This window comes from Oryctolagus cuniculus, chromosome 3 (genome assembly GCF_964237555.1).
Source record: "Oryctolagus cuniculus chromosome 3, mOryCun1.1, whole genome shotgun sequence".
Lineage (NCBI taxonomy): Eukaryota > Metazoa > Chordata > Mammalia > Lagomorpha > Leporidae > Oryctolagus > Oryctolagus cuniculus.
In genome coordinates this window covers 136,143,224-136,153,170 of record NC_091434.1, presented here as the reverse complement: position 1 = coordinate 136,153,170, position 9,947 = coordinate 136,143,224, and the positions used below count along the sequence as shown (strand labels likewise).

At 47.4% G+C, this 9,947-nt stretch overlaps 1 pseudogene; it reads right to left on the bottom strand.

Annotated features, from left to right (window-relative positions):
- Positions 1-481: 481 nt before the first annotated feature.
- LOC103348724 (laminin subunit beta-4-like) overlaps positions 482-9,947 on the bottom strand; it is a 144,303-nt pseudogene continuing 134,837 nt past the window's right edge.

Below are 9,947 nucleotides of genomic sequence, written 5' to 3'. Positions count from 1 at the left end.
CCGACAGCAACGGAGGCTGGTTAGGCCGTAGCCAGGAGCCAGAAACTCCATCCAGGTCTCCCACGTGGGTGGCAGGGCCCCAAGCACTTGAGCCATAGCCAGGGTGTGCCTGCCTTATCAGGAAGCTGGATCGGAAGCAGAGGCAGGATTCCACTGCGGGCAACCCCATGTGGGATGCAGGTATCCCAAGCAGTGCCTTCACCTGCTATGCCACAGCACCCACCCCTGATTTTTAAGATTCAAAAGAGAAAGAAGGCAGAAGGAAAATATTCTGAAGCCAGAGAGAATCTCATCCCTTCCCCCGTCGCCTTCCTCTGTGAAGTGACATTTCCCTGGCCCATTTCCGCCCTCCAGCCATGGCGCACAGATCTGTAGGCAGGGGAGGTGGAACAGGCTGACCGCTCACGTTTGAACAAGCTCCGGACAGCACCACGCGTCTGTGCACCTGAAGCCAGAAACAAAGACACAAGCTTCCGTGCTTTCACTCTGCTGCGCTAACACAGCCAGCATATTTATTTTCTTACTCAACAATTTCTTTAATGGCGACAGCTTCATCTTCCGAGTGTTTCATTTTCTCGGCTTTTTGTTGTGCACTGAGACTTAAATCACCATCTTCTTTTCCAAATCTGAAAGAAGAAGATGAAAGAAATGTTACATTTCCCTTTGATCGCTTCCTCTTGAGTATCCTCATTATTTGAAACACGGGGATTTGTGTAATTTTTAAAGATGTATTCAGGCTTGTGTTTTGATTCAGTGGATAATACATGCATTCTCACCAGATGTTTCAAGATTTTCACAAAAATAAAAGCAAGTAGAGGTTTTTTTTTGTTGTTGTTGTTGTTGTTTTTTTTTTGTCTTAAAACTTTTAGATCGAAAAGCATTTAACAGTGTGAGTTGGCTAGGACTCGTTAGTAGTAAAGCATGTGTTTCCAAAGGTTTGTTCTTCACTTTAGGGTTTTCCAATATTTCAGAACGAAAGACTGACGTTTTCATTTCTTCAGCCTTCTTTTCTGCTGACACGGAAGTCCCCGAGCAGTAAAAGCAAACGGATGCTTTTCTTGCCTTCCCTCTTATCCATCCACCCACCCACCCACTCACCTATCCACATTTTGTTTATTCATTCTTCATTCAACAAAGTTCTGGGAATTCTACTAAATCTTAACAAGAAACTCAGAGACTAGAAGAAGCACAGAGAGAAGAGGTATATAGAGTTACGGTTAAGAGTGTGAGGAGGGGCTGGCACTGTGGCACAACAGGTTAAAGCCCTGGCCTGCAGTGCTGGCATCCCATATGGGTGCCGGTTCATGTCCTGGCTGCTCCACTTCCAATCCAGCTCTCTGCTATGGCCTGGAAAAGCAGTAGAAGATGGCCCAAGTGCTTGGGCTCCTGCGCCCATGTGGGAGACCCAAAAGAAGCTCCTGGCTTCAGATCAGCACAGCTCCTGCCGTTGCTGCCATCTGGGGAGTGAACGAGCAGACGGAAGACCTCTCTCTCTGTCTCTACCTCTCTCTGTAACTCTTTCAAAATAAATAAATAAATAAATAATAAAAATAAAAAAGAGTGTGAGGAGATCTTCTGAGAACTCTGACCTTGGGTAAAAGTGGAACTTCTTGAAGAAGGAAGATGAATGTCGATGCCATGGGTTCAGATCACAGCTGAATACTGAGTGGGTCTGGGTAATTGTCACACTAGCATGTATTTTTTTAAATGTTTATTTTCATCTGCTTGAGAAGCAGGGAGAGGGAGAGGGAGGGAGGGAGGGAGGGAGAGAGAGAGAGAGCGAGCGAGAGAGCGCATCTGCCATCTGCTGGTTCACTCCCAAATGCTCCCAACAGCTTGGGCTGGGCCAGACTGAAGCCAGCCACCTAGACCTCCATCCTGGTCTCCCACATGGGTCGCAGGGGCCCAGGCACTTGAGCCCTCATCTGCTGCCTCCTAGGAGCACTAGCAGGAGCTGGATGGGAAGAGAAGTAGCTGGGACTGGAACCAGCACTCAGATATGGGATGCCAGTGTCCCAAGTAGTGACTTTACACACTGTACCACAATCACCTCCTAGCATGTATTAGAGGCAAGAGCCGGATTGCTGAGGAAATACGAGGCTACCCTGTGAACAAATGTCGAATTAACTAGTGATGATTTCACGTGGAAAGAAGAAACCTCAGGGATGTGCCCTCGCTAATGTCAAGTATTTGAAGGCCAACTTAGCAGAGCAGAGGGTGCAAGGGGAAAACCAGCAAGTGCAAGCCCCACACAGGATGATTGTGTCTGAGTGTAAAGAACTTTCTTGCAGTCACAGTTGTTCAAAGACTAAAGAGCTTCTGTGCCAGGTGTGAGCATCTGCCCCTGGAAGCCTTTGAATGGGGGTCCTTTGGGACTGAAAGGGGCTTTAACGTTGACAGTACAAGTGGGAGTAAACGGGAAACAAGACCCCTGTGTTTCCACCAGGTGAACTCATGCGATCCAGCAGGCTGCTTCTTGGCCTCCCCGCTTCCGTGTCCTGCACAGCTGAGCTCCGTGGGTGACAGCACCTGGCTCCCTTGCGCTCTGCCTTCCGTTTACACTTGGTCATGCTGACAAGCGATCACACAGTGGTCCAAGCAACCAGTTTCCACGCTCTGGCACTTCTGGCATCTCTCACCTCCAGCTCTTGCAGGGCAGTCTCTCCCCTAGGGCTCCAGCATCCCCAGGGCTCTGGGGACATTCCTGCTTCTCCTGCCCCTGCAGACCTGGCTCCCTGAACCGGCTCCCTTCATTCCTGTGCATCCTTGTCATTCCTCCCATGAATAAGCTCTTGGCCAGCGCCCCAGCTCACTTGGCTAATCCTCCGCCTGTGGCGCCGGCACCCCCAGTTCTAGTACCAGTTGCTCCTCTTCCAGTCCAGCTCTCTGCTGTGGCCCAGGAAGGCAGAGGAGGATGGCCCAGGTCCTTGGGCCCTGCACCCACATGGGAGACCAGGAAGAAGCACCTGGCTCGTGGCTTCGGAGGTGGTCATTTGGGGGGTGAACCAACGGAAGGAAGACCTTTCTCTCTGTCTCTCTCTCTCTCACTGTCTAACTCTGCCTGTCAAAATAAAATAAGCAGAAGCCCTTTCCCCTCTCTCCATCAGCGTTGTTTTGACTGTTAGAAGGTAGAAGAAAGGATGTCATAGGATCTCAAGAACCTTGCCTCTTCTGTGCTCGTTCTCATGGAACTCAGAAACAGCCATGCTGTGAAGATAACAGATCACAAAGAGACAGCACCAGCTCTTACCTGCACCCAGCCAGCTGGCCTGCTAGATGACCCACTGAGCTGCTTGAGTAGCCTGGGTGGAACCACCACCCTGGAAACCCCCAGGCATGGCTGTGATTTTAAGCCAGTAAATGATAGAGTGGTTTGTTTTGCACTGGATAGACAGTCCACTTACACATTCACTTTCTTTTTTTTTATTTTTTATTATTTTATTTTTTTGACAGGCAGAGTGGACAGTGAGAGAGAGAGAGAGACAGAGAGAAAGGTCTTCCTTTGCCGTTGGTTCACCCTACAATGGCCGCTGCGGCTGGTGCGCTACGGCTGGTGCACCGCGCTGATCCGATGGCAGGAGCCAGGTACTTATCCTAGTCTCCCATGGGGTGCAGGGCCCAAGCACTTGGGCCATCCTCCACTGCACTCCCAGGCCACAGCAGAGAGCTGGCCTGGAAGAGGGGCAACCGGGACAGAATCCGGCGCCCTGACCGGGACTAGAACCCAGTGTGCCGGTGCCGCAAGGCGGAGGATTAGCCTAGTGAGCCGCGGCGCCGGCCACATTCACTTTCTATTTTGTGCTGGGACCCTGACTGCCATAGCGTCCATTTCCTCTTGCTCTACTTTGGTGTTGTCAAGGGCTCCTTACTAGGGTTCTTCCCAATATATGGGAACAGAGCACAGCCTTGTGGCTCTCCCTCTTCTCAGCTGGCAGAGGGGAAGACAGCCCAACCACTGTCTACTTTTCTGTCTTGTTGAGTTGTGCAAATAGCCATACAGTGAAGAGAGGAAAGAAGTGGAATGCATTAGTTGTTTAGAGCTCTCTGAGAGAAGTCCTCTAACTGGAGCTGCTCTCTCAAGCTCACTTCGAGAACAGTAAGAGCTGTAGTTAATGGGGGTGAGCAGGTACAATTCAGATCCTGCCATAGAATGGGACAGAAACAGGTTCCCCGTGTTTTTGCCTCTGAGGTAAGGCCAAGGTCTAAGAATTGCCTATGGAATGCCAAGTCAAAAACATTCTGTTTTTCTGAATCTTTCCAAGTGTTTTCTTTCAAACATTCTTAGGAAAATACTTACAAGTGAAAAAAAGTTATTACCCACAAGCCCACCGCTTTTCAAAGATTCATATAAATGTACAAAGCAGTACACTCTCCAATCTCTGGGCCTCCCTAGAGAGAACACATGCTAACTGTTTGATATGGATTTTTCTTGACTCTGGCCCAGGTGAACATTGTGTTCTCATGTCAAAACAATGATATACGTGGTTGTAAGGCCAACGGCTCATTTTATAACAAAAAAGCATCCAACAATGAGGATATGTGGTTATTTAAATATTTTGAGAGCTATTGACATTCCAAAAGAACGTCATCACTTTTAATGCTTTGGGAGGAGACAAAAACTGGAACCAAGAGTGAGACTATACGTTCAATCATTTGATATTCCTTGGTTAGAGGCAGTTAAGGACTTGATGATTGTCCAGAAAAATCATGAATACCAATTGTGGGGGGGGGGGATTCTGATTAACCTTCTGATTGCATTTATTCTATGTTCACTACACTTGGGGTGCATCAAAAGTTCTATTTTGATCAAAGTCCTTGTCCAGAATAGCATTGCTTTGGATGGCTACCCACAGATTCAGGCTAGATGATCCGGAGCACTTGGGTCTCCATCCTATGACTCCCAAAGAGGCATTTCTATGAGAGGAAGAGCACGCAGCGAAGGTGAGTCCAGGGTTTCTCACCCCCCCCCCCCCATAACACTGACATTTTGGGCGGCAGAGCCACTTGGAGAGCTGTCCTGGGCTCTGTCCCAGGCGTAGCAACCTCTCTGGCCTCTACCCATGACGTGTTAGTAGCGCCACCAGTGTGACCACATAAAGGTTTTCAGAAACCTCACCTCCAGGGAAGAAGACTGAGTTAGGAGAAGGGCATTTCAAGACGACTAAAGGAATCTTTGTTCGGATTAATGCAGGGAAATGCTCACTTATATCTTGCTAGGGAAATCCACGCATGAGGCTTGGTACTTTCGCAATCCCCAAAACAAAAAGACCAATTCCTATGTTTCACTGGTCAGTAAACTTCAGTGTGGTCATCTTGTATTAACAACAAATTGAAATGGGTACAGATGGGTACCAGGCAGGCGGAATAGCCGTTATAATGAAATTGGCAGGGTGGACAGAACAGACAGCTGCAATTCTTCTCGCCTTGTCCTCTCTACCTGCAGCCAACTTCTCTGCAGCATCTCATAGCTGTTTCACTCTTGCGAAGGTTTCCCTTGTCAGTCCTGCAGCTCTTTCCTTGTGTTGAAGAGTAGCATATTGTGTTTCCCCCACAAACCTCTATAACAAACTCCTGACACTCCCAACACCAGGAAATACTTACAAAAGATGTATGCAGCCACGATGGTTCTCCTAATACCCTTCATAAACACAATCCGGGGGCCGGCACTGTGGCGCAGTGGGTTAAAGCCCTGGCCTGAAGCACCGGCACCCAATATGGGCGCCAGTTCTGGTCCCGGCTGCTCCTCTTCCCATCCAGCTCTCTGCTATGGCCTGGGAAAGCAGTATAAGATGGCCCAAGTTCTTGGGCCCCTGCGCCCATATGGGAGACCCAGAAGAAGTTCATGGCTCCTGGCTTCGGATCGGCTCAGCTCCAGCTGTTGCAGCCATCTGGGGAGTGAACCAGCGGGTGGAAGACCTCTCTCTCTGTCTCTACCTATCTCTGTAACTCTTTCAAATAAATAAAATATTTTTTTTTAAACAAACACAATCCAGAGGAAGCCATACTCCAGGCAATAGGCTTATGTCCTCTGTTATTTCCAATGGGGCTTTTATTTGCATGTTTATTTTCAGGATGAAGAACATCTCAGCATGAATGAAAAATAAAATTTCTCTGTTGTAAAAGAGTCATCATCAATGCATGTTAAGACAACTATTTATAAGGCACCTGTGGTTTGCTGTGCACTAGATGGAAGTGGGAGATAACAGAAGACAGAAAGGACCCCATCCTGACCTTGACAAACCTCTGGTTCAGTTGGGTTGGCCAGTTGTACCTGCAAGGTGAGTGGTGGAGAGTAAGAGGCAGCACGTGTACGTGATTCAGTCGGGTAAAGGCCAGAGAGGAATGAGGTAGGTAGGGAGGCAGAAATGAAAGCAGAAGTAATAGAAACATGACCTCCCTGGAATCAGAGTGGAAATGTCTGAGGCTGGCCCGTGAAGTTGACAACTTACAGGGTTAAGCCGATGAACCAAGGCCAGAGCCAAGAAGAGAGCAGGGACATGGGACGAGGGTGAGAAGGAAGCACCTTTCTCAATACCTGTTCAGTAGAGCATGTTTTCAATTCCCCCAGTTGATGGGAAATTTATCCAGCACGTCAGGAATTGAAAGCCAGAGAAGAGCTCAATTATAAAAATGTCTTCTTTGTTTAAGCCACTATATGCAAGCAACCAGAGATTTCCTGCAAAGAAAAATGAGTTGATAGGTTCTTTCAGCAGCCTAAATTAAGGAGCCACTTTCCGTAGCCGTTTAATGAACTCATTCTGATTTCTGTAACTTGATCTAGCCCTCCAGCAGGTCCCTTTCATTGTTATGTTATGTCACGTGTGTTACGTGGCTGAATTAGGGTAAGGGGCAAATGCATTCAATATAGACCACATAAATAGTGGATGCCCAGAAGTTGAGGAAACTTTTGATTTGCAGGTTATTTGACCAGGACACTGTGAAGAATATTAGGATGGGTAGACAGGGGCAGAAACAGCCAATGTGATTTGGCCAGAGACTTCCGCCTTCCAAAGACAGGCTTCCGTTTCTGTATCAGGACCTCTATGGACACACACCACTGCGAAGCACTAAAGGAAATGCGGAGAAATGGCACAGAAATCTGCCATCCTGGGATTACCTGTTGAGGAAGCACAGTTTGTCTGCTCTTGGTGGCCATGATGGGACTAGTGAGCCTCTCAATACCCCGAGCCTGGCCTTGGGCAGATTCTGCCTGAATTTCCACGCTGAGGGCTGGGTCTTGGTTTCTTTGCCACTTGGTCTTCAGCAGGGAACATGCTTCCTCCAGCCTGTCACTTTGCTAAGTCCAGCTCTTTCTTCATTTCCTTTGCTTGAGGTTCAGCCTGTTGTTAACGACCAGAAAGGAAAAAGTAAGAAACTAAATGATATATTAACTCTTAATCAGACAGCTGAATATATAGGAAAAGAAAATAGCATCTTCACTTTCTCTGTTGCATTGTTAGAAGAAGGCTTTCATCAAATATTTCAGGCATTCAAGAGTCTGAAAGAAAATCTGACAAACATCCACGTGCCCACCAGCTAATTTAACAATAAAGCATTGGATGGGGCCGGTGCTGTGGCATAGTGGGTAAAGCCGCAGCCTGCAGTGCCAGCGTCCCATATGGGTGCCGGTTCGAGTCCTGGCTGCTCCGCTTCCAATCCAGCTCTCTGCTATGGCCTGAGAAAGCAATAGAGGATGGCTCAGGTCCTTGGGTCCCTGTACCTGCGTGGGAGACCTGGGGAGGGGGCTGCTCCTGGCTCCTGGCTTGGGATCAGTGCAGCTCCGGCCATTGCGGCCAACTGGGGAGTGAACCAGCAGATGGAAGACCTTTCTCTCTCTCTGTCTCTCCTCTCTCTGTGTGACTCTGACTTTCAAATAAATAAATAAATCTTTTTTTTTTTTAAAGAATAAAGTATTGGCAATGAGCCAAGACCCTCGGTGTACCTCTCCCTGACCTATCTCCTCTCTCTCCACCAAAGGCAACTACTATTCCATGGAGCCGGTGCAGAATACCCTATACAGGATTCACAACAATATATAGCATTTTTTAAAAAAGTTTAACATTATACAAAAATGTCATACTGTATATTTGTGCAATTTGGTTTTTTAAATTCAAATTGTGCTTACTTAAACAACAAAATTGTGCTGACACGGGTCATCTATGATAATTTGTATGGCTCTGATTCACTCATTTTCACCTAGTTAAATCATTTCACTGTCTGAATATACAACTTATTTTTCTCTTCTCCAGCTGGTGCCAGTGGCTTCTAAAGTTTTCCACCTTAGAAACAATAATGAGCATTTTATGCTTGTTTCTTATTTTGGTGATCTTAGTTGCCACATCTAGAAGTTCTATTAAAATATCTTTCAAGTCTGACTGATCATTTATCTCCCGTGTCTTATTCATACTTTCATGCTTATTTAGTTTTCTTTTTCCTAAACATATTTATTTGAAAGGCAGAGTTACACAGAGAGAGGGAGGGAGAGACAGAAACAGAGAGAGAGAGAAAGAGAGAGAGAGAGAACGAGAGAGATCTAGCCATTGATTCAGCCCCCAAATGGCCACAAAGGCCAGGAGCCAGGAGCTTCTTCCAGGTCTCTCACTTGCTTGGCAGGGGCCCAAACACATGTGCCATCTTCCACTGCCCTCCCAGGTGCATTAACAGGACGCTAGATTGGACGTGGAGCTGCTGGGACTCAAACTAGCACCTATAAGCGATGCTGGTGTCCCAGGCAGCAGCTTAACCTGCTACGCCACAACACCAACCCCATGGTTTTCTTACATATAGTAAACATTCTTATTTTATATTCTGTAACCACAATGGTACCACCACCATTTCTGGCATTCTGGTTTTCTTGTTCATTTTTGTTTCAGATGACTGCTGTTGAAGAGAATTTGTTTCTTTACGTATTTGGGACAATTCTGGGAGGCACGGTTTTAAGGTCACTCCTTCAGAGGGGATTTTTGATTACTTCTACCAAGCATTTGGTGGCCCTCCCAAACCAGGACCATTTCAAAGACATTTGTTGCTTTGGCTTTTGGTGCTAAGTAGCAGTATGAACTCTAGCCCCAAATTCACGAGAGAGGCAGTTTTGGTTAGCAATTCTTAGCGGCTCTGAGTGTGTGTGTTTGTGTGTATGTGTGTGTGTGTGTGGGAAATTGATTAATATTTTACCAAGTGTTTTACCTTTAGGCACCCAGCTGTGTTCAGGCATCCTGTTGTCTCCATGCATGAGTTTTACTTTCTGTCTGCTATGCAAGGTGCCTGGGTAAACCCCAAAGCGCAGATGCACCAGGGATTGGCAGGTGTGCTCTGCCTACCGGCAGGTGGTGCCTAATAACCTCTCTGCAGTCACACTTTCCTGCCATTTTGGCCCCTGAGGAGATCCCCAGTTTCCCACTCACTCACCCATGCATCTAAAACAATTTCAATAGCCTATCTACATTAAACAGAAGAGGGATGCAGCTGGATAGCAAGCATACTTCTAATATTTTATTTTATAAAAGATGTGTTGGAAAGGAGAGTGATGGAGGTGGGGCAGGAGAGAGAGACAGACAGACAGACAGGCAGAGACAGAGACAGAGAGAGACAGAATCTTCCATTTGTTGTTTTACTCCCCAAATGACTGTAACAGCCAGGGCTGGGCCAGGCCAAAACCAGGAGCCAGGAACTCCACCCTGGTCTCCCACATGGGTGGCAGGGGCCCAAGCACTTGGGCCATCATCTGCTGCCTTCCCAGGAGCATTAGCAGGAAACAGGGTTTGAAACAGTGCAGCTGGGACTCAGACATTACAAGCAGCAGCTGAATAGGCCACGCCACAACACTGGCCCCAGATTCTTATATTCTTCTTATTTTATTTTATTTTTTGACAGGCAGAATGGACAGTGAGAGAGAGAGAGAAAGGTCTTCCTTTGCCGTTGGTTCACCCTCCAATGGCCGCCGCGGC